The sequence below is a fragment of the Pristiophorus japonicus genome, chromosome 4 (assembly GCF_044704955.1).
Source record: "Pristiophorus japonicus isolate sPriJap1 chromosome 4, sPriJap1.hap1, whole genome shotgun sequence".
NCBI classification, from domain to species: domain Eukaryota; kingdom Metazoa; phylum Chordata; class Chondrichthyes; family Pristiophoridae; genus Pristiophorus; species Pristiophorus japonicus.
Genome location: NC_091980.1, coordinates 239,621,045 through 239,643,071, shown reverse-complemented (window position 1 = coordinate 239,643,071; position 22,027 = coordinate 239,621,045). Strand labels below are relative to the sequence as shown.

Sequence of the window (22,027 nt, the reverse complement as noted above, 5' to 3'; positions counted from 1 at the left end):
TCCAAAAAGAGTTTCATGCACAAGGACCCCCAGGTCCCTCTGCACCGCAGCATGTTGTAATTTCTCCCCATTCAAATAATATTCCCTTTTACTGTTTTTTTTTTTCCAAGGTGGATGACCTCACATTTTCCGACATTGTAATCCATCTGCCAAACCTTAGCCCATTCGCTTAACCTATCTAAATCTCTATCCATGCTAATATATTTCCTCTGACTCCGCGTACCTTTATCTTCTGCAGTAACCTTTTGTGTGGCACCTTGTGTAGCGGGTTGTCCTCTACACAACCCGCTTTCCCACTAATCTTTCTGTCATCTGCAAATTTTGTTACACTACACTCTGTCCCCTCTTCCAGGGGTCATCTATGTATATTGTAAATAGTGTGGTCCCAGCACCGATCCCTGTGGCACACCACTAACCACCGATTTTCAACCCGAAAAGGACACATTTATCCCGACTCTCTGCTTTCTGTTAGCCAGCCAATTCTTTATCCATGCTAATACATTTCCTCTGACTCTGCGTACCTTTATCTTAGAAAACATAGAAACATAGAAAATAGGTGCAGGAGCAGGCCATTCAGCCCTTCTAGCCTGCACCGCCATTCAATGAGTTCATGGCTGAACATGAAACTTCAGTACCCACTTCCTGCTTTCACGCCATACCCCTTGATCCCCCGAGTAGTAAGGACTTCATCTAACTCCCTTTTGAATATATTTAGTGAATTGGCCTCAACTACTTCCTGTGGTAGAGAATTCCACAGGTTCACCACTCTCTGGGTGAAGAAGTTTCTCCTTATCTCGGTCCTAAATGGCTTACCCCTTATCCTTAGACTGTGACTCCTGGTTCTGGACTTCCCCAACATTGGGAACATTCTTCCTGCATCCAACCTGTCCAAACCCGTCAGAATTTTAAACGTTTCTATGAGGTCCCCTCTCACTCTTCTGAACTCCAGTGAATACAAGCCCAGTTGATCCAGTCTTTCTTGATAGGTCAGTCCCACCATCCCGGGAATCAGTCTGCAGTAACCTTTTGTGTGGCACCTTATCGAATGCCTTTTGGAAATCTAAATACACCACATCCATCGGTACACCTCTATCCACCATGCTCGTTATATCCTCAAAGAATTCCAGTAAATTAGTTAAACATGATTTCCCCTTCATGAATCCTTCCAGTAAATTAGTTAAACATTATTTCCCCTTCATGAATCAATGGAGGGATGAAGTGATGGAAGGGGGATTGGGAGTACAAAGGGATGGCATCAGGAATTGAGCATTTGGGAGGGGATTAAAGGCTGAATTAAGATTATAAAGATAGGGTGGAGTGGAGGGATTTGTAGATGAGGATGAGAATTTTAAATTTGATGTATTGGGGTACATGGAGCCAATTATAGATCTGCAAGAATGGGGGTGATGGGCCAACAGGACTAATGCAGGACAGGATAACAGGTTTTGGAGAAGTTTGAGTTTATTGTGGGTAGAGGATGGGAGCCAACAAGGTAGACATTGGATTAACAGAGTCTGGAGGTGATGAAGGCATGGATAAGAGTTTTAGTAGGGGCAATGGTGGGAAATTTTGCAGAAGTAGAAATAGATGATCTTAGTCATCGATAAGATGTGTGGTTTAAAGCTCAGTTCAGGGTCATACATATCACCAATGCTCTAAACAGTCTGGTTCCATCTGAGGGAGGGAGATGGAGTCAGTGACAAGGAAGTGCAGTTCGTGATGGAGCCAAAAATATTACTTTGGTCTTCTAGATGTTGAGTTGGAAGAAATGATAACCTATCTATGATGAGATGTTGGACAAATAATAAACAGCAAAGAGGTGCTCAAGAGAACCCTAGCGGGAGCAGACTGAGGCCCGAAAGTGGGGATAAAAGCCACAGCAGACCACAGCATAAGATAAAAGTTCATGGGGTTGGGGATAATATATTAGCATGGATAGAGGATTGGCTAACGAACAGAAGAGAGTAGGGATAAATGGTTCATTCTCGGGTTGGCAATCAGTAACTAGTGGGGTGCCGCAGGGATAAATGCTGGGACCCCAACTATTTACAATCTATATTAACGACTTGGAAGAAGGGACCGAGTGTAACGTAGCCAAGTTTGCCGATATACAAAGATGGGAGGAAAAGCAATGTGTGAGGAGAACACACAAAATCTGCAAAAGGACATAGACAGGCTAAGTGAGTGGGCAAAAATTTGGCAGATAGAATGTTGGAAAGTGTGAGGTCATGCACTTTGGCAGGAAAAATCAAAGAGCAAATTACTATTTAAATGGAGAAAGATTGCAAAGTGCTGCAATACAGCGGGACCTAGGGGTACTTGTGCATGAAACACAAAAGGTTAGTTTGCAGGTACAGCAAGTGATCAGGAAGGTCAATGGAATCTTGGCCTTTATTGCAAAGGGGATGGAGTATAAAAGCAGGGAAGTCTTGCTACAGCTATACAGGGTATTGGTGAGGCCGCACCTAGAGTACTGCATGCAGTTTTGGTTTCCATATTTACGAAAGCATATACTTGCTTTGGAGGCAGTTCAGAGAAGGTTCACAAGGTTGATTCTGGAGATGAGGGGGTTGACTTATGAGGAAAGGTTGGGCCTCTACTCATTGAAGTTCAGAAGAATGAGAGGTGATCTTATCGAAACGTATAAGATTATGAGGGGGCGTGACAAGGTGGATGCAGCAAGTATGTTTCCACTGATAGGGGAGACTACAACTAGAAGGCATAATCTTAGAATAAGGGGCCACCCATTTAAAACTGAGATGAGGAGAAATTTCTTCTCTGAGGGTTGTGGATCTGTGGAATTTGCTGCTTCAGAGAGCTGTGGAAGCTGGGACATTGAATAAATTTAAGCCAGAAATAGACAATTTCTTAAACGATAAGGGAATAAGGGGTTATGGAGAGCGGGCAGGGAACTGGACCGGAGTCCATGATCAGATCAACCATGATCGTATTAAATGGCGGAGCAGGCTCGTGGGGCCGTACGGCCTACTCCTGTTCCTATTTCTTATGTTCATATGACCAGTGTGATATCCTGGACTAGTTTTGATCACCTGGATGGATCGGAGAGGAATTTTCCCAGATTTTTCCCCCAATTGGCCTGAGTTTTCTATCTGTTTTTTTGCCTCTCCCAGGAGATCGCATGGCTCCGGGTGAGGAGAAATCTGATGTGTGATATCACAGGTAAGGCTGGTAAGTGATTGGTGGTGATTGTGGGCTAAGTTTTTCTTTTAAATTAACATATAGCATATAACTAAATACTAAAAACTAACCTTTATTTGTTTAACTAATTTAATAAACTATATAGGGTTAATACTTCATTAACGCTAAACTAATTAATTAAATAAAATCATGGGTAAACAGGAGTTGTGTTGCTGCTGCAATATGTGGGAGCTTCTGAACGTTTTGGTCCAGGGCGATTACATCTGCGGTAAGTGTCTGCAGCTCGACAAGCTTCGGCTCTGAGTTGAGGAGCTGGAGTCCGAGCTGCAGACATTGCGAGACATTAGGGAGGGAGAAAGTTACCTGGACTTTTTGCTCCAGGAGGCAGCCATACCCTCTAGATTAAATACTTTAGAATTGGCACGTGGCCATGGACAGGAGGGTGTGACTGCGAGTGAGGCAGGTAAGGGAATCCAGGAGGTAATATTGCAGGAGCCTCCGTCCCTGCACTTGTCCAATAGATTTGAAGTTCTTGCAACCCTTGTGGACAAATGTGCAGACTGCGGGGTGGACGAGCAGACTGACCAAGGCACCGTGGTGCAGAAAGCCATTCAAGTGGGGGGAGTAAAGAGGCAGGTGGTTGTAGTAGGGGACAGTATAGTTAGGGGGATAGATAGGGTTCTCTGCAGCTGAGAACGTGCGTCCCGAAGGTTGCGTTGCCTACCCGGTGCCAAGGTAAAGGACATCTCCGGGCTGGAGAAGAACTTTGAGTGGGAGGGGGAGGATCCAGTTATCATGGTACACGTAGGTACCAATGACATAGGTAGGACTAAGAAAGAGGTTCTGCTGAGAGAGTTTGAACAGCTAGGGACTAAATTGAAAAGCAGAACCACAAAGGTAATAATCTCTGCATTATTACCTGAGTCATGAGCAAATTGGCATAGGGTCAATAGAATCAGGGAGATGAATGCGTGGCTCAGAGGTTGGTGTGGGAGAAGTAGGTTTTGATTCGTCGGACAGTGGCATTAATACTTGGGAAAGAGAGAGCTGTTCCTGACTACACCTGAATTATGCTGGGACCAGAGTTTTAGCGAACTGAATAACTGGGGAGGTAGACAGGGCTTTAAACTAAATAAAGGGGAGGGAGGACAGTCACAGTAGAGAGAACTCTAGAATGCTAAAGAGAAAAGAAAAGGAAGCAATGTAGGAAAGTGATTGTGGTAAGGATAACCAGATTATGTCAGGAAGAGTCACTAGCAAATAGGATCCAGGTAAGAAAAAATAGCTATGACAAATAGGGCTATAGCACAAAATAATGTTAAGATGTCTAATAATGTTAAAAAGACAAATTTAAAAGCATTGTATCTGAATGCACGAAGCATCTGTAATAAGGTAGCTGAATTAACAGCGCAAATAGATGTAAACGGATACAATATAGTTGCAATTACGGAGACATGGTTGCAGGGTGACCAGGGTTGGGAACTGAATATCCAAGGATATTTGATATTTAGGAAGGACGGGCAAAATGGAAGAGGGGGTGGGGAGGCATTGTTAGTAAAGGATGAAATCAGAGCAATAGTGAGAAAGTATATTGGCTCAGAAAATCAAGATGTAGAATCAGTCTGGGTGGAGCTAAGAAGCACCAAGGGGCAGAAAATATTGGTGGGAGTTGTCCATAGGCCTCCAAACAGTAGTGGTAGTGTAGGGGATGGCATCAAACAGGAAATTAGAGATGCATGTAACAAGGGTACCACAGTAATCGTAGGTGTCTTTAATCTACAGATAGACTGGCCAAACCAAATTAGTAATAATGCTGTGGAAGATGAATTCCTGGAGTGTGTACGAGATGGTTTTTTAGACCAGTATGTTGAGGAGCCTACTAGGGAACAGGCTATCCTAGATTGGGTATTGTGTAATGAGAAGGGGTTAATTAATTTTGCGGGGTCCATTAGGGAAGAGTGACCAAAACATGATTGAATTCTTTATTAAGATGGAAAGTGAAGTAGTCCAATTCGAAACTAGGGCCCTAAATCTAAACAAAGGAAACTACGAAGGTACGAGGAATCAATTGGCTGTGATAGATTGAGAGAATTCATTAAAAGGCATGATGGTGGTTAGGCAATGGCTAACATTTAAGGAACAAATACATTCCTTTCTGGCGTAAAAATACAAAAGGGAAAGTGGTCCAACCATGGCTAACAAAAGAAATTAAGGATAGTATTAGATTCAAAGAGGAGTTATACAAAGTTGCCAGAAAAAGTAGCAAGGATTGGGAGCAGTTTAGAATTCAGCAAAAAAGGATTAAGAGGGGAAAAATAGAGTATGAGAGTAAACTTGCAAGGAACATAAAAACCGACTGCAAAAGTTTCTACAAGTACGTAAAAAGAAAAAGATTAGTGAAGACAAATGTCGGTCCTCTACAGACAGAAACGGGAGAATTTATAATGGTGAACAAGGAAATGGCAGAACAATTAAATAAAGACTTTGGTTCTGTCTTCACGGAAGAGGACACAAATAACGTCGCCAAAATGCTAGGGAACCAAGGGTCGAGTGAGCAAGAGGAATTAAAGGAAATGATTATTGGTAAGAAAATAGTGCTGGAGAAACTAATCGGACTGAAGGTTGATAAATCCCCAGGGCCTGATGATCTGCATCCCAGAGTACTAAAAGCAGTAGCCATGGAAATAGTGGATGCATTGGTTGTCATCTTTCAAAATTCTATAGATTATGGAACAGTTCCTGCAGATTGGAGGGTGGCAAATGTAACCCCACTATTTAAAAAAGGAGGGAGAGAGCAAACGGAGCTACAGACTGGTTAGCCTAACATCAGTAGTAGGGAAATTGCTAGACTGTATTATAAAAGATGTGATAACGGCACACTTAGATAATATCAATGGGATTAGACAAAGTCAACATGGATTTATGAAAGCAAAATCATGTTTGACAAACCTACTGGAGTTTTTTGAGGAAGGAACTGATAGAATAGATAAGGGAGAACCAGAGGATGGTAGTGTATTTGGATTTTCAGAAGGCCTTTGATAAAGTCCCACATAAAAGATTAGTGCGCAAAATTAAAAAATATAGGATTGGTGGTAATGTACTTGCATGGATAGAAAATTGGTTAACTGACAGGAAACAGAGAGTAGGAATAAACGGGTCTTTTTCGGGGTGGCGGGCAGTGACTAGTGGGGTACCACAGGGATCAGTGCTTGGGCCCCAGCTATTCACAATTTATATATAAATGATTTGGATGAGGGAACCAAATGTAATACTTCCAAGTTTGCAGACAACACAATACTAGATGGGATTGTGAGTTGTGAGGAGGATGCAAAGATGCTGTAAGGCAATTTAGATAGGTTGAGTGAGTGGGCAAACACATGGCAGATGCAGTATAACGACGATAACTGTGAAGTTATCCACTTTGGTAGGAAAACATAAAGACAAAGTATTATTTAAATGGTGATGGCTTGGGAAATGTCGATGTACAAAGGGACCTGGGTGTCCTTGTAGATGAGTCATTGATAGTAAACATGCAGGTGCAGCAAGCAGTTAGGAAGGCAAATGGTATGTTGGCCTTCATTACAAGAAGATTTGAGTACAGGAGGAAGGATGTCTTACTACAGTTATACAGGGCCTTGGTGAGACCTGGAGTATTGTGTGCAGTTTTGTTCTCCTTACCTAAGAAAAGATATACTTGCCACAGAGGAAGTGCAGCAAATGTTCACCAGACTGATTCCTGGGATGGCAGGACTGTTGTATGAAGAGAGGTTGGGTCGACTAGGCCTGTATTCACTAGAGTTTAGAAGAATGAGAGGGGGATCTCATTGAAACGTATACAATTCTGATGAGGTTGGACACTCTGGATGCGGGGAGGATGTTTCCCCTGGCTGGGAAGTCTAGAACAAGAGATCACAGTCTCAGGATATGGGGTAGGAAATTTAGGACCGAGATGAGGAGAAATCTTTTCACTCAGAGGGTGGTGAACCTGTGGAATTCTCTACCACAGAAGGCTGTGGAGGCCAAGCCACTGAATATATTTAAGAAGGAGATAGATAGATTTCTAGACACAAAACACATCAGGGGATATGGGGAGAAAGCAGGAATATAGAAACATAGAAAATAGGTGCAGGAGTAGGCCATTCGGCCCTTCTAGCCTGCACCGCCATTCAATGAGTTCATGGCTGAACATTCAACTTCAGTACCCCATTCCTGCTTTCTCGCCATACCCCTTGATCCCCCTAGTAGTAAGGACCTCATCTAACTCCTTTTTGAATATATTTAGTGAATTGGCCTCAACAACTTTCTGTGGTAGAGAATTCCACAGGTTCACCACTCTCTGGGTGAAGAAGTTCCTCCGCATCTCTGTCCTAAATGGCTTACCCCTTATCCTTGGACTGTGACCTCTGGTTCTGGACTTCCCCAACATTGGGAACATTCTTCCTGCATCTAATATGGTGTTGAGATGGAGGATCAGCAATGATATTGAATGGCGGTGCAGGGCCAAATGGCCTACTACTGCTCCTATTTTCTATATTTCTATGGAAAGGTAGAGCCTGTGTTACCAGCATATATGAGGAAGGTGATACCTGCATATGAAGTCACCATGGAGCAGAATGTAGATATGGGGTGATGGAGAGATGCTTGACACAGGGCTGCAATCAGATGTCAAAATGGAACCATGAAAGAGCAATCTCGAGGAACTGGATGATGGAGGAGAGATGTTGGAGGAGGATGGCTTGCTTATCCATATCAAACATTTAAAAAAAAAGTTGAGAACAAAGACGGACAGTGCACCACAGTGACAAAGTAGGCTGCATATAGCGACACTGCTATTCCTGCCTGTTAGGCTACATGGAGACCTGTCTTTTCTGAATGCAGCTGGCACTGGCTGCCTCAAGGAAAACCAGTACAGTCTCCATCATTTACACCATCCCTGCTTATCCCGGACAGCCACCTATATCGGGCAAATAGTGCTAATCATTTACCGTTACTATAGGCATCAATTGCAAAAGCACATCAACTATTTTGGGCAGTTCAAGCAGCTGTTTACACCTTGCGATTACCTATCATTAAGCCCTCTCAGGCAGCCCCATGCCTTCAGTCACCGCGCTCCTCACCCCCATCCATTGTGACCTCTACAACTCCTGCGATTGATGCTTACAAACATTTACCTATTGTCGTGGTGAAACTGATTAGAGCACTGCATACTTCAGCCCTGAATTCCAGAACTTAGCATAGCGCTTCCCGTGCCCCAACACGAAGTAGCAGATATGCAGAGTAAACTCTAACCCAGTGTCATTAATATTACATTAATTAGTTACTTTAAAAAGAAATTTGGCAGATATTTGGTTATGAATGAAATTTAGGATTAAGGCAAATTCAACATATCCGTTACCAGAAAACACACCCATGCTTCAATGCCAAGTATCAGAAGGCACTTGAGAAGTAATGTTTGAATGATTTGTTCTATCATGTTTTGCACAGACTATAACAGTAATATTGAAAAGGATGCAAAATACTGCGTTGCCGGCCATCTCTGGGATCTTGGCCATCAGGTTACACTGGCCAACATGTATAGCAGGCAAATCACATTCGCACCAATGCATCTGCTATAAACGATGGAGACTGTAATGCAGAGGGGGCTTCAAACAAGTGTTTTACCACTTATTTGAACATGCAAAGGGCTTAGCGCCTATTTCAGGGATGGGCCCTGGACTGTAATTTTTTTTTGCCTTACATCAATATGGCAGGCACCGCATTTCCAGTTCATAATGAGTGTGTGCATCTTGCCTGCCATATTGGAGACATAGGGGGTTGTTTAGTACCCGAAAAATTGGTGGTATGTGGTCGAATTTCTATGCCCAAATTGCTGCATTGGTTTCCATTCTTCATTCTTTACTCATGACTTTTTATTAATACAACAGTATAAATATTACAAAAAATCTTTACAAAAATATGAGGTTCAAAATTAAGCTTTCTTGGAATGAAGGCAAATGCACTGTTTTAAATCCCTGACTAACTTTTCTGGGATTACACAAAACAAACAATTTCATTTGGGCCAATTCATCTGCTGCAAAGACAACATTCAGTTTTTTAACTTTAGTTCAATTTACTGTATTTGTGTATATAGTACAACGAGACAAATTCTGTTGAATGTGTAATATTTTCTATGTTGCTTTTTAAACTATACATTTAATAAGGCACATTGTTTGTTCCAAGTGTTTGCAGACAATTTGGCTATAACTTTCTTACAAGACATTTTTCCATTACTTGCCCTGGGTACAAGTTCACAGAGAGTTTACCAAAACACAGATAATACTAGAGCTTTGCTAAGTAGCTTCAGAATCAGTATTAAAGATGTATGTGATAACTCATTCTACTAGTTAATAAAAGTATACAAGTACACATTCCCCACAATAAAAATAAATAAAATTAAAATCACAAAATATGTCTTAATATCAATAATCTCTGCACCATTTTTCTGATAAGAGCATAAGCACTACCCCCATATCCTTTCATTCCCTTTGTTCCCCAAAATTTATCGACCTCCGTCTTGAATATACTCAATGGCTGAGCATCCATAGCTCTCTGGGGTAGAGAATTCCAAAGATTCACAATCCTTTGAGTGAAGAAATTTCTCCTCATCTCAGTCGTAAATGGCCGACCCCTTATTTTGAGACTGTGACACCGTGTTCTAGATTCCCCAGCCAGGGGAAACATCTTCTGAGCATTAACCCTGTCAAGCCTCTTAAGAATTTTATGGGCTAGATTTTACACTTTTGTGCAGATCGCCCAAAAATGGCCGTTATTTCCGACGTGAGTGGTAAAAATGGGTTTTCAGATCGCCGGCTTGTCGCCCATTTTCAAAGACCCTAGTCTCCATTTTAAAAATTGGGTGTTACTGCAAGCGATATGAAATGGGCATTAGTGTTAAATCTCTCTGACCTTCTGCCATAACATGTCACCGTCCTTAGCAACGGCATGGCAAGGCTCGATTCCCATGATTCAGGAGGTCAGGGGTCATCATTACATGTGCAGAAGAGGAGACAGAGAGAGAGAGGATGCAGAGAGGGACTGAAAGCGTGTGTGGCTGTGGTGTGTGCTTGTTTGGCTGTTGTGGGAGACACGAGGGAGATTCACCAGCAGCAAAAAGTCTACTAAGCACCAAGAACATAGTTGGCACCGAGTTTTTGTCCAACAAATAATACATAACATGGAAGGGATGGAGGAGGCCCTGGAGCTGTTAGCCAGGGACACTGGTGGCAGAGGGCTCCCAGTGGTCCCGGAGCGCGGCACTGCACCCCAAGGTTCCGCACCCCCATTGTCATCGATACATGAGAACCAGGAGCAACATCTTGCTTCTGGCTTGGAGCATGTTCCCACCTCGGGACCGTCCTCTCCCGTATCCGTCCAAGCAGCGGTTCTGCTGTCATCCGCCCCACCCCCCCTTTCAATGAAGCATCGCCTGAGGAGCTCCTCGGCCAGGCGGCTTGGGGTCAGGAGGGGAAGGGGTAGAGGTGGGGAGGAAAAGCGGGGGGGGGGGGGGGGGGGTGGTAGGAAAGTGAGGTGCATGGCCGCAGGTGTTGTGTGGGGCATATTTTTAGGTTGCTGCTGCTATTTTGGTGGGTGGGTCAGGGCAAGGAGCGAGGGGGCTACCTTGCTGGTTTGCATTTGTGTTCTGTTTTGCTCGAAATGGGGACCATTGTAATGATGTAAGTGTGATAAATTTGTTGTGGGTTGAGATGGGGGTGGGGTGGTTTTTTACAGATATACTTATGATTTCAGACAAATGGTCTGAGAAATGTTTTTTATTTAACATAACCTTGTTGTGCATTGGCTCAGATAGTTGCACCGTTACACACTGGTGATTCCTTAACATGAAAGGGTATAATTACACTTGACTTGAATCAACTTAAACTTTAACTGTCACCAAGGTGATGCCCACCATTGATGTATGACCTGCACACCCAGCAGTGTGTCAGCTTTGTAAATACCACCAAAGGTTTTTCAAGCAAAGCGCTCATTTATGAGCCCCTGACGTAAGAGTATTGCAGTTATGATGCCACCACGGGCCCTTTCCTGCGGTCTACAGGAAGACTGGGGCATGGCTTCAGCATCAGCCTGATTGTCTGGTCCGATGTCAGCGTCCACCTCCTCGTCCTCCTCTTCCCCTCTCTCCTGAGGTGGACCGTCAGACCCTTCTGCAATTCTTGCCCCCCTCCTGATAGCCAAGTTGTGCAGCATGCAGCACACCACCACGAATTGAGCTACCTGCTTAGAGTAGTATTGGAGCTTGCCTCCTGAGTGGTCCAGGCATCTAAAGCACTGTTTAAGCACTCCAATGCTTTTCTCGACGATATTGCAAGTGGCTCTGTGGCTCTCGTTGTATCGCTTCTCGGCTTCAGTGTGGGTGTCACGCAGGGGGTTCATCAGCCAAGTGGCGAGACCATATCCTTTGTCACCAAGCATCCAGCATTGACCTTGTGGCTGATTGGTAAACGAGTCAGATTCAGTGCTCTTTCGCAGGATGTGAGCATCATGGATGCTGCCCGGAAATTTAGCATTCATTGCCATAATAATTTGCTGGTGGTCGACAACGAGTTTCACATTCAGGGAGTGGAATCCCTTGCCGTCCTGAAAACCTCTGCATCCTGAAAAGGTGCCCGCATCACGATGTGCGTACAGTCTATTGCTCCCTGCACCTTGGGGAAGTTAGCAATTTGGTAGAATCCTAGAGCCCTCTCAGTCTGAGCCTCCCTGGTCATAGGGAAGCTGATAAAGTCCATCCTGCATGCATACAGGGCTTCAGTGACCTGTCTAATGCAGCAATGTGTGGCATACTGATATATACCGCAAATGTCTCCAGCTGAGGCCTGAAAGCAACCCCACATGTAGATACACAGTGCCACGGTGACCTTGACCTCGATGGACAGTGCAGTCCTGATGGTGCTGGCAGGCGGCAGATCTCCCCTTATAAGCTGGCACTGATAACCTCTTTGTGGAAGCGCAGTCTCCTAAGGCAGGTGGTGTCGCAAAAGTTGAGGTAAGACTGCTTCTCCCTGTACTTGCGGGGGGTGTAACGTCTGGTCATCCTCATCAGTCTGGCACGTCTTACATTGGGCACATGATGCTGTCGAGTATATCTTCTGCCATCGCGAGTCTGCAGCATGTGAGTGGTCATCGAGAGGGTGAGAAATGACAGGCCCCATTCCAACAGTTATCTGTTTTCCACCGATTGTTCACAAAGAATGAATGTCCCCACTAAGACACCTATTTAAATTCCAATTGTCCACAGTATGATAAGATGTTTGTTCAGATGTTCACATCACCTCCAAACACCTCCAGAGTACATCCGAACTTCCCCGAGGTTTAAGCAGAGCAGCCTTTTAAATGATGCAACCTGCGATTTAGAACATGCCGTCCATACTGCTGTGAGTAGTTCCGATTAGTTCAACTTTTTCCCAGCGTTTTTTTTCGTCAAGCGATATTGTGGGCGAGATGTGTGCGAGGTGCCGAAAGTAAGGATGGGAGATATACTGGGTGTTAATTTCGGCAAATGTGATCTTTATGACAAAAAAACAGTGGGCGGTCGGTATTATTAAATCTCGGTGTTAATTACGTGCCAAAAGTAACGCTGGGCGATACTATGGCCGTTCGTTTCGCCATATCTAATGATTCCACACAAAAAAAGTGGGCGGACGGTATTATTTTTTCCCGGCATTATGTACGTGGCGACAGTAATGCTCGGCAATAAGTGTCTGAAAAATGGGCATCAGTTTCCATTTTGTGGCTAAATTCGCGATATCTGGTCGTTACACCTCATTTCAGCGTTAAAATGGACATTAAGTGGGCGTTATGCATGCCAAAATAATGGAAAATCTAGCCCTATATGTTTCAATTCGATCACCTCTCATTCTTCTAAGCTCTAGGAAATATAGGCCTAGTCTACTCAATCTCTCCTCATTGGATAATCCCCTCTTCCCAGGAACCAGTCAGGTGAACCTTCGTTGCAATCCATCTAAGGCAAATATGTCTTTCCTTAGGTCAGGAGACCAGAACTGTACATAGTACGCCAGGTGTGGTCGCATCAATACCCTGTACAATTGCAGTAAGACTTCTTTACTCTTCTACTGTAATCCCTTTGTAACATTAACATACCAGTTGCTTTCCTAATTGCTCACTGTACCTGCATGTTAACTTTCTGTGATTCATGTACAAGGACACCCAGGTCCCTCTGAATGCAAACATTTCCCAGTCTCTCGCCTTTCAAAAAATATTCAGCTTTTTTGTTTTTCCTACCAAAGTGGATAACTTCACACTTCCCCATATTGTATTTCATTTGCCACGTTCTTACCCACTCAGTCAGCCTGTCTATATCTCTCTGCACTTATTTGCATCCTCCGCACAACTTACTTTCACACCTAACTTTGTATCATCATCAAACTTGGATATGTTACACTCAGTCCCTTCATCTAAGTCATTTATATAGATTGTAAATAGCTGAGGCCCAAGCACCGATCCTTGCAATACCCCGCTAGTTACAGCCGGCCAACCCGGAAAAGTCCCGTTTATTGGTGATGGTTCCTCTGGGGAGTGCAGCCAGAGCCACATCCACGGCACCACGGGTGGTTCAGCTGCACGGGAAAAGGGGGAAGAAGAATAATAATAAGAATGGAAGAGCAATAGTGATAGGGGATTCAATAGTTAGGATAGCAGATAGGCGTTTTTGCGATCGCAGACGTGACTCTAGGATGGCATGTTGCCTCCCTGGTGCCAGGGTCAAGGATGTCACTGAGCGGCTGCAGGACATTCTGAGGGGAGAAGGTGAACAGCCAGAGGTCGTGGTCCATATCACTACCAATGACCTAGGTAGAAAGAGGGATGAGGTCCTGCAGGCAGATTTTAGGGAGCTTGGAGTGAGATTAAAAAAAAAAGACTTCAAAGGTGGTAATCTTCAGATTACTCCCGGTGCCACGTGCTAGTGAGTACAGAAATAGAAGAGAGCAGATGAATGCGTGGCTGGAGAGATGGTGCCAAAGGTAGGGCTTTAGATTCCTGAGGCATTTGGACTGTTTCTGGGGGAGGTGAGACCTGTACAAGGTGGGTTACACCTCAACAGAGCCGGGACCAATATCCCTTGCGGAGGGATTTGTTAGTGCTGTTGGGGAGAGTTTAAACTAGCTTGGCAGAGGGATGGGAACCTAAGAGTAAATTCAGAAGGGAAAGAAGCAAAGCTGGAATTGGAAAGCTGAAAATTAGAAAGTGAATTTTAAAGGCAGAGGAAACAAAGGCTAGAAAATAGACAACAAGGGTGTTTGGCAGTGCTAAATGGTATCTTCTTCGGCAGTCCCTCGGAGTCGAGAATGACTTGCTTCCACACTAGCATGATTTCTAAGGTGCCTGAGGATTTTAATGCGGGATCTACAGACTCTGTCACAGGTGGGGCAGGTGGTGGTTGAAGGTGCTGATGGGTGGGATGCTTAGTTTGTCGTACGTTCTTTCCACTGTTTGTACTTGATTCCGCGTGCTCTCGATGAAGAGTCTCAAAGTGTTCGGCGCCTTCCCGAATGCTTTTTCTCCACATTGAGCGGTCATGGGCCAGGGATACCCAAGAGTTAGTGGGGATGTTACGTTTTTTTAAGGAGGCTTTGAGGGTGTCTTTGAAGCATTTTCTCTGCCCTCCAGGGGTTCGCTTGCCATGACGGAGCTTGGGGTAGAGTGCCTGTTTTGGGAGTCTTGCATCAGGAATGCGGACTACGTGGCCCGCCCATCGGAGCTGATTGAGCATGGTCAATGCTTCAATGCTGGGGATGTTGGCCTGAGAGAGAACACTGATGTTGGTACGCCTATCCTGCCAATGGATTTGCAGGATTTCACTGAGGTACTTCTCCAGTGCTTTGAGGTGCCTACTGTACGTTGTCCATGCCTGTGAAGCATAAAGGAGGGCGGGTATTACTACTGCTCTGTAGACCATGAGCTTGGTGCCGGGTTTGAGATCTTGGTCTTCAAACACTCTATTCCTCACGCAACCGAAGGCTGCACTGGCACACTAAAGGCAGTGTTGGGTTTCGTCATTAATGTCTACCCTCACTGACAGGAGGCTCCCAAGGTATGGAAAGTGGTCCATGCTGTCCAAGGTCTTGTCGTGGATCTTGATGATTGAGGGACAGCGCTGTGAGGTGGGGGCAGGTTGGTAGAGAATTTTTGTCTTACGGATGTTTAATGTAAGGCCCAGACTCTCGTACACTTCAGTGAAGTTGTCAACGATGGTTTGGAGTTCGGCCTCTGAGTTTGCGCAAACGGAAGCATTGTCTGCATATTGTAATTTAATGACGGAGGTTGTCCAAGCACTGGCATCTGTTGGACTACGTCATCATCCGAGCAACGGACTGCAAGGACGTCCACATCAACCTCGCCATGACAGGAGCTGACGACTGCTGGACTGACCATCGCCTAATCCGCTCTGTCTGACATGGCAAGCGAGCCCCAGAGGAAATGCTTCAAGGACACCCTCAAAGCCTCCTTGAAAAAGTGCAACACCCCACAGACACTTGGGAATCCCTGGCCCAAGACCGCTCAAAGTGGAGGAGAAGCATCCGGAAAGACAGCAAACATCTTGAGTTTCTTCGCCGGGAGCACACGGAAGCCAAGCACAAACAGCGGAAGAAGTGCACGACAACCCAAACACCCCACCCACCCATCCCTCTGACCACCGTCTGCATCACCTGTGACAGAGACTGTAGATCCTGCATTGGACTCGTCAGCCACCTGAGAACTCATATTAGTGTGGAAGCAAGTCATCCTCGACTCCGAAGGACTGCCTAAGAAGAAGGAAAGACAGAGGTTGGGATAACCTTGGTATACGACTGGAGGTGACAGAAGATGAACAATTTCACATTCATCCTGTAGATTAGCTTCTCTCCAGCGGGGAGCTTGTTGGAGTTTAGAAGAAGCATTGCAGCGAGAAAGATTGAGAAGAGCATTAAGAAATGGTATATACGTCAATGCAAGGAGTATAGGGAATAAGGCAGAAGAGCTGAGAGCACAGATAGACACTTGGGAATATGATGATATAGCTTTTACTGAGTCATGGCTGAAAGAAGAGTACAGATGGCAGCTCAACATTTCTGGTTACAGGGTTTTCAGATGGGAAAGAGAGGAGGATAGAAAAGGAGGGGTCGCAGTATTGATTAAGGAAACAATTACAGCTGTGAGGAGGAATGATATGTTAGAAAAATCAACAAATGAGGCCATATGGGTAGAACTGAAGAACAAAAAAGTGGCGATCACACTGCTGGGAGTGTACTATAGACCCCAAAACAGTCAGAGGGAGATAGAAGAGCAAATATGTAGGCAAATGTCTGAGAAATGCACAACTATAGGGCAGTAATAGGAGGAGATTTCAACTAACCTAATATTAATTGGGATAAAATTAGTGTGAAAGGTATAGAGGGTGTAGAATTCCTAAAATGCATTCAGGAGAAGTTTTTTTTAGCCAATATGTAGCAAGCCCAATAAGGGAGGGGGTGGTTCTGGACTTAGTTTTAGGAAATGAAGCTGGGCAGGTGGAAAGGATATCAGTGGGAGAGCATTTTGGTGCTAGTGATAATTCGGTTAGATTTAGAGTAGTTATGAAAAAGGACAAGGATAGACCAGGAATAAAAGTTCTCAAGTGAAGGGAAGCCAATTTTGCTGAGCTGAGATGTGATTTAGCCATAGTGGACTGGAACCAGCTACTTGAAAGTAAATCAGTGTCAGAGCAGTGGGAGGTATTCAAGAAGGAGATCCTGAGGGTTCAGAGCATGTAAGTTCCCTTAAAGAAAAAGGGTGGGACTAACAAATCTAGAGCCCCCTGGATGTCAAGGGCCATACAGGGTAGGATAGAGGAAAAAAAGGGAGTCTTATGACATATATACCGAGGGCTCAATACTGCAGAAACCCTAGAGGAGTATAGAAAGTGCAGGGTTGAAATTAAAAAGGAAGTTAGGAAAGCAAAGAGAGAGCACAAAAAAATTTTGACAAGTAAAATCAAGGAAAACCCAAAGATGTTTTATAAATACAATAAGAGCAAGAGGATAACTAAAGAAAGAGTGGGGCCTATTAGAGACCATAAAGGTAATGTGTGTTTGGAGGTGGAAGACATGGGTATGGTTCTTAATGAATACTTTGCATCTGTTTTCATGAAAGATGGGATGATGCCATCAGAGATTGGAGTGTGAAATATTAAATGAAATAAACATAGTGAGAGAGCAAGTATCAAGGGGTTTAGCAGCTTTGAAAGTGGATAAATCCCCAGACCTGGATGAAATGTATCCCAGGCTATTAAGAGAAGCAAAAGAGGAAATAGCAGAGGCTCTGACCACCATTTTCCAATCCTCTCTGGCTTCACATGTGGTGCCGGAGGATTGGAGGACTACTAACGTTGTACCTTTGTTTAAAAATGGAGAAAGGGATAAACCGAGTAATTACAGGCCAGTCAGCCTAACCTTGGTGTGTGAAAATTATTGAAAAAAATTCTGAGGGACAGGATAAATCTTCATTTAGAAAGACACGGAATCAATCGAGGACAGTCAGCATGGATTTGTTCAGGGAAGGTCGTGTCTGACTAACTTGATTGCAGTTTATGAGGAGGTAACAAGGATGGTCGATGAGGGTTGTGCATTTGATGTAGTGTATATGGATTTCAGCAAGGCTTTTGATAAGGTCCCACGTGGCAGACTGGTCATGAAAGTAAAAGCCCATGGGATTCAAGGCAAAGTGGCAAGTTGGATCCAAAATTGGCTCAGAGGCAGGAAGCAAAGGGTAATAGCTGATGGGTGTTTTTATGAATGGAAGGCTGTTTCCGGTGGAATTCCGCAAGGCTCAGTACTTTTGTGGTATATATTAATGATTTAGACTTGAATGTATGGGATATGATTAAAAAGTTTGCAGATGATACAAAAATTGGCTGTGTGGTTGATAATGGCAGAAGACTACAAGAAGATATCAATGCACTGGTCAGGTGGGCAGAACAGTGGCAAATGGAATTCAATCCTAAAAAGTGTGAGGTAATGCATTTGGGGAGGGCTAACAAGGCAAGGGAATGCACATTAAATGGTGAGACACTGAGAAGTGTAGAGAAACAAAGGGACCTTGGAGTGCATGTCCACAGATCCTTGAAGGTAGCAGGCCGGGTAGATAAGGTGATTAAGAAGGCATACGGAATACTTGCCTTTATTAGCCGAGGCATAGAGTACAAGAGCAGGGAGGTTATGCTTGAACTGTACAAAACATTAGTTGGGCCACAGCTAGAGTATTGTGTGCAGTTCTGGTCACCACATTACAGGAAAGGTGTGTTTGCACTAGAGAGGGTACAGAGGGAATTTATGAGGATGTTGCCTGGACTGGAGAGTTTTAGCTATGAGGAAAGATTGGATAGGCTGGGTTTGTTTTCTTTGAAACAGAGGAGGCTGAGGGGAAACCTTATTGAGGTATATAAAATTGAGATAGAATGGATAGGATGAACCTATTTCCCTTAGCAGAAGGGTCAACAACCAAGGGGCATAGATTTAAAGTAATTGGTAGGAGGTTTAGAGGGGATTGGAGGAGAAATTATTTCACCCAGAGGATGGTGTGGGTCTGGAACTCACTGCCTGAAAGGATGGTAGAGGCAGAAACCCTCACCACATTTAAAAATTACTTGGTTGTGCACTTGAAGTGCCGTAACCTACAAGGCTACGGACCAAGAGCTGGAAAGTGGGATTAGACTGGATAGCTCTTTGTCGGCCGACGTGGACACAATGGGCTGAAATGGCCTCCTTCCGTGTTGTAAATTTCTGTGATTCTATAATTCTATTCTTACTCTCTGTTTTCTCTCTATTAACCAATCCTCAATCCATGCCAATATATTACTCCCAATCCTATGAGACCTAATTTTGTATAATAACCTCTTGTGTGGCGCCTTATCAAATGCTTTTTGAAAATCCAAATACCCTACACCCACTGGTTCCCCTTTATCCATCCTACTAGTTACATCTTCAAAAAACTCTTAACACATTTGTCAAAACACAATTTCCCTTTCATAAAACAATTGACTTTGCCTAATCATATTATGATTTTCTAAGTGTCCTGTTACCACATCCCTAATAATAGATTCTAGCATTTTGCCTACTACTGATGTCAAGCTAACTGGCCTATAGTTCCCCATTGTTTTCTGTTCCTCCTTTATTAAATAGCAGGGTTATGCTACCTTCAGAATTCCACTCAGAATAAATATAATTCAGAGAGATATTTTCCTCCTGAGATTCCATAAACAGATCTAGTATTTCAAATGTACATTTTTAAAAAACATTTGTCAAATAGTCCAAAACGAATCCAAGAGTTACACACACTTGTGAAATAAAACTGTGTTCAGCAAAAACCAAAATTACATGATTTAATTTGATCCCATATTGTGATCATTAAACAGTTGAAACCTGAACCATTAGAAAAAAGGAAGGATTGAATTTCTTGTAAAAAATATTTTTTCCTTAATTTTTAGGATAATTTCTTTTTAAAAATGTACATTTGAAATACTAGATCTGTTTATGGAATCTTAGGAGGAAAATATCTCTCTGAATTATATTTATTCTGAATGGAATTCTGGAGCCAACAATGAAGTCCAAGTGGAGGTTATTTCTGTTGCCATTCAGCTCTTTGTGGATGTAGCTAACAATGGGCTTGTATGCAAAAAATGAAAATGATAAAGTGATAATCTCATACAGGAAGGAAATGATCCATTCTGAACTCCGGGGATGGAGTATGTAATCGATTGTTCTACTTGGCAACCAGACTACATTTTTAATATGACCACAAATATAATCTCATTGATTAGAAAACAAAATGTGTAATCACATCTACTGTAAAACATTTTTTCAGAAACATGTAATTTAAAAAAAAATCAAAAACATTGCTTCAGTAATGTTTCAAACACCAGATATAGTGCATGTTGCCTTGTGAAGTGAATTTAGCTTGTACCTTGCTCATTTTTAGGTGTTGTGTACATTTCAAGGATTTACTTCAACAATGAGATAGTCTGAGGGAGTGAAGGGATTTATATGTCATTTAAGATTAAAGCTTCAGTGGGCTCAAAAGCTTGATAATTCAAATTCTGGTTTATGATTTACACTGAAGAAACTGCTTTATTATGGTGCCTATACACACTGTACCTTATGACTTTCTAAAAATTGAATCTAGTTCACATAGAAACATCAAATTTCAGTTTTCAGAAAAAATAGAAGTACTTTTACTTTTGTATTGCTTTATATCATAGAATAAAATATAACGCTTAGATTTCATGTAGTAGTTAACATACTGTATTTATTTATTTTGATTTTAGAGGAAATGTCCCCATCTTCTGGTAATATTTATAATGCAGAATTCCAATCAGTGATGAAAATGAGTTTGTTGAAAGTCTATTAAAGTTTGCCTCAGGGTAAAGAGATCCTTACAGTTTATCAAGCCGACTATTGGGACAGACCCTGACTGAACCCCACCTGATCATTCTGTTACCAGTTTAGATGGTATGATGGACATCTATTATATTTGTATATAGGATGCATCTTTTATTGAAAATGATCGTGGTCACCTTGCCTCTATGGAAAAAAAAAACATTGGCCTGGATATTGTGATTAGTGGCGAGCGAACGGTGCTAGCGTTATTTACACTTGTGCTTGCCCACAGACCTTCTATGGGGTTTTGCACTGGAACTTGCTGTGATTAGAAAGCCATTTCAGCACATTGCCCTCCACAGGAGATCTTAGATCTATGTGAACAGGGAAAGCAACTATGTAACGCCTTAACTAATCAAATTTAAAAATTATGAATGAGGCACGCATAGTCTGAACCAAGAAGTGTAAGTGAGAATATTTAATTCAATGCCAAATAAGAACATAAGAACATAAGAATGTAAGAAATAGGAACAGGAGTAGGCCATTTGGCCCTTCGAGCCTGCTCCGCCATTCAATAAGATCATGGCTGATCTACCTCAACTCCACCATCCTACACTATTCCCATATCCCTTAATTCCCCAAAATGTATTGACCTCTGTCTTGAATATCATGAAAGTGAAATAGAGGGAAAGAAAGATGAGATTAAGAGAGATATAAAAGAGACAGAAAAAAAAAGTTAAGAATAAATTTAATTTAAAATTTAAAAAAAATCTCCAACAATTGTCCAGATTTTGCAGTGATACAATCAGTGAACTGGCAGTGTTCACCGTAATCATCCCTCTGAAACTAACTGTAACTTTAGAATTTAGCACATGCGCAGTTAAATGCAATGGAAATCCTAAAGTTGCATTCAATCCGACACAGGCTGCACTGTGGATCCCCCCCCCCAATTCCGGCAATCGGTGAAATCAGTGAACTAACGAAAATATAAGCCTTTCCACAATAATATCATTGTTAAGCATCCCATTAATTGTTAAACCTTTTTGGAATAGGTATAACTGAGACTTTAATAGCATACTGACTGCTAAACAACCATTCTGGCCCTGAAAATCTAATTTTATGTTTATGGAATGTCAAATTTCTCCATTATGATAAAAATTACTAGATTAAAAAAATATATATATATTTTAAAATTTGTTCATGATATTTCATCTTCTACCTTAACTCCGTGTGTATGTCCCAATCTTTATTTTGGTCTCTTAAATTTTTTTTAAAACTCCAGATAATTTGTGCTTTTTATTTTCTGGTTTGCTGTCTGAGAATTCTTCAACGTGATTGGCTGCTTAGACAGCTTGACGACATCACTGCTGCATCGCACTTAAGTTCCCGGTTTGACAGCGCTACAATCAATTTCAAGTCAAGGAAGCTAAAGTTCTCACCACAGTGATCACAAGATCTCT

General features: G+C 42.8%; 1 long non-coding RNA gene across 2 annotated transcripts in view; it reads left to right on the top strand.

Annotated features, from left to right (window-relative positions):
* The window catches only part of LOC139263319 (uncharacterized), a 70,487-nt gene that overhangs the window by 8,521 nt on the left and 39,939 nt on the right, over positions 1–22,027 (top strand). The window contains exons 2-4 of one of the 2 annotated variants that reach the window (XR_011593104.1): positions 3,132–3,180; positions 12,455–12,590; positions 13,203–13,267. This is a non-coding gene — a long non-coding RNA (uncharacterized lncRNA). Of the gene's footprint in view, positions 1–3,065; positions 3,181–12,454; positions 12,591–13,202; positions 13,268–22,027 lie in introns of those variants that run through there. The other variant, XR_011593103.1, reaches the window with a different exon arrangement.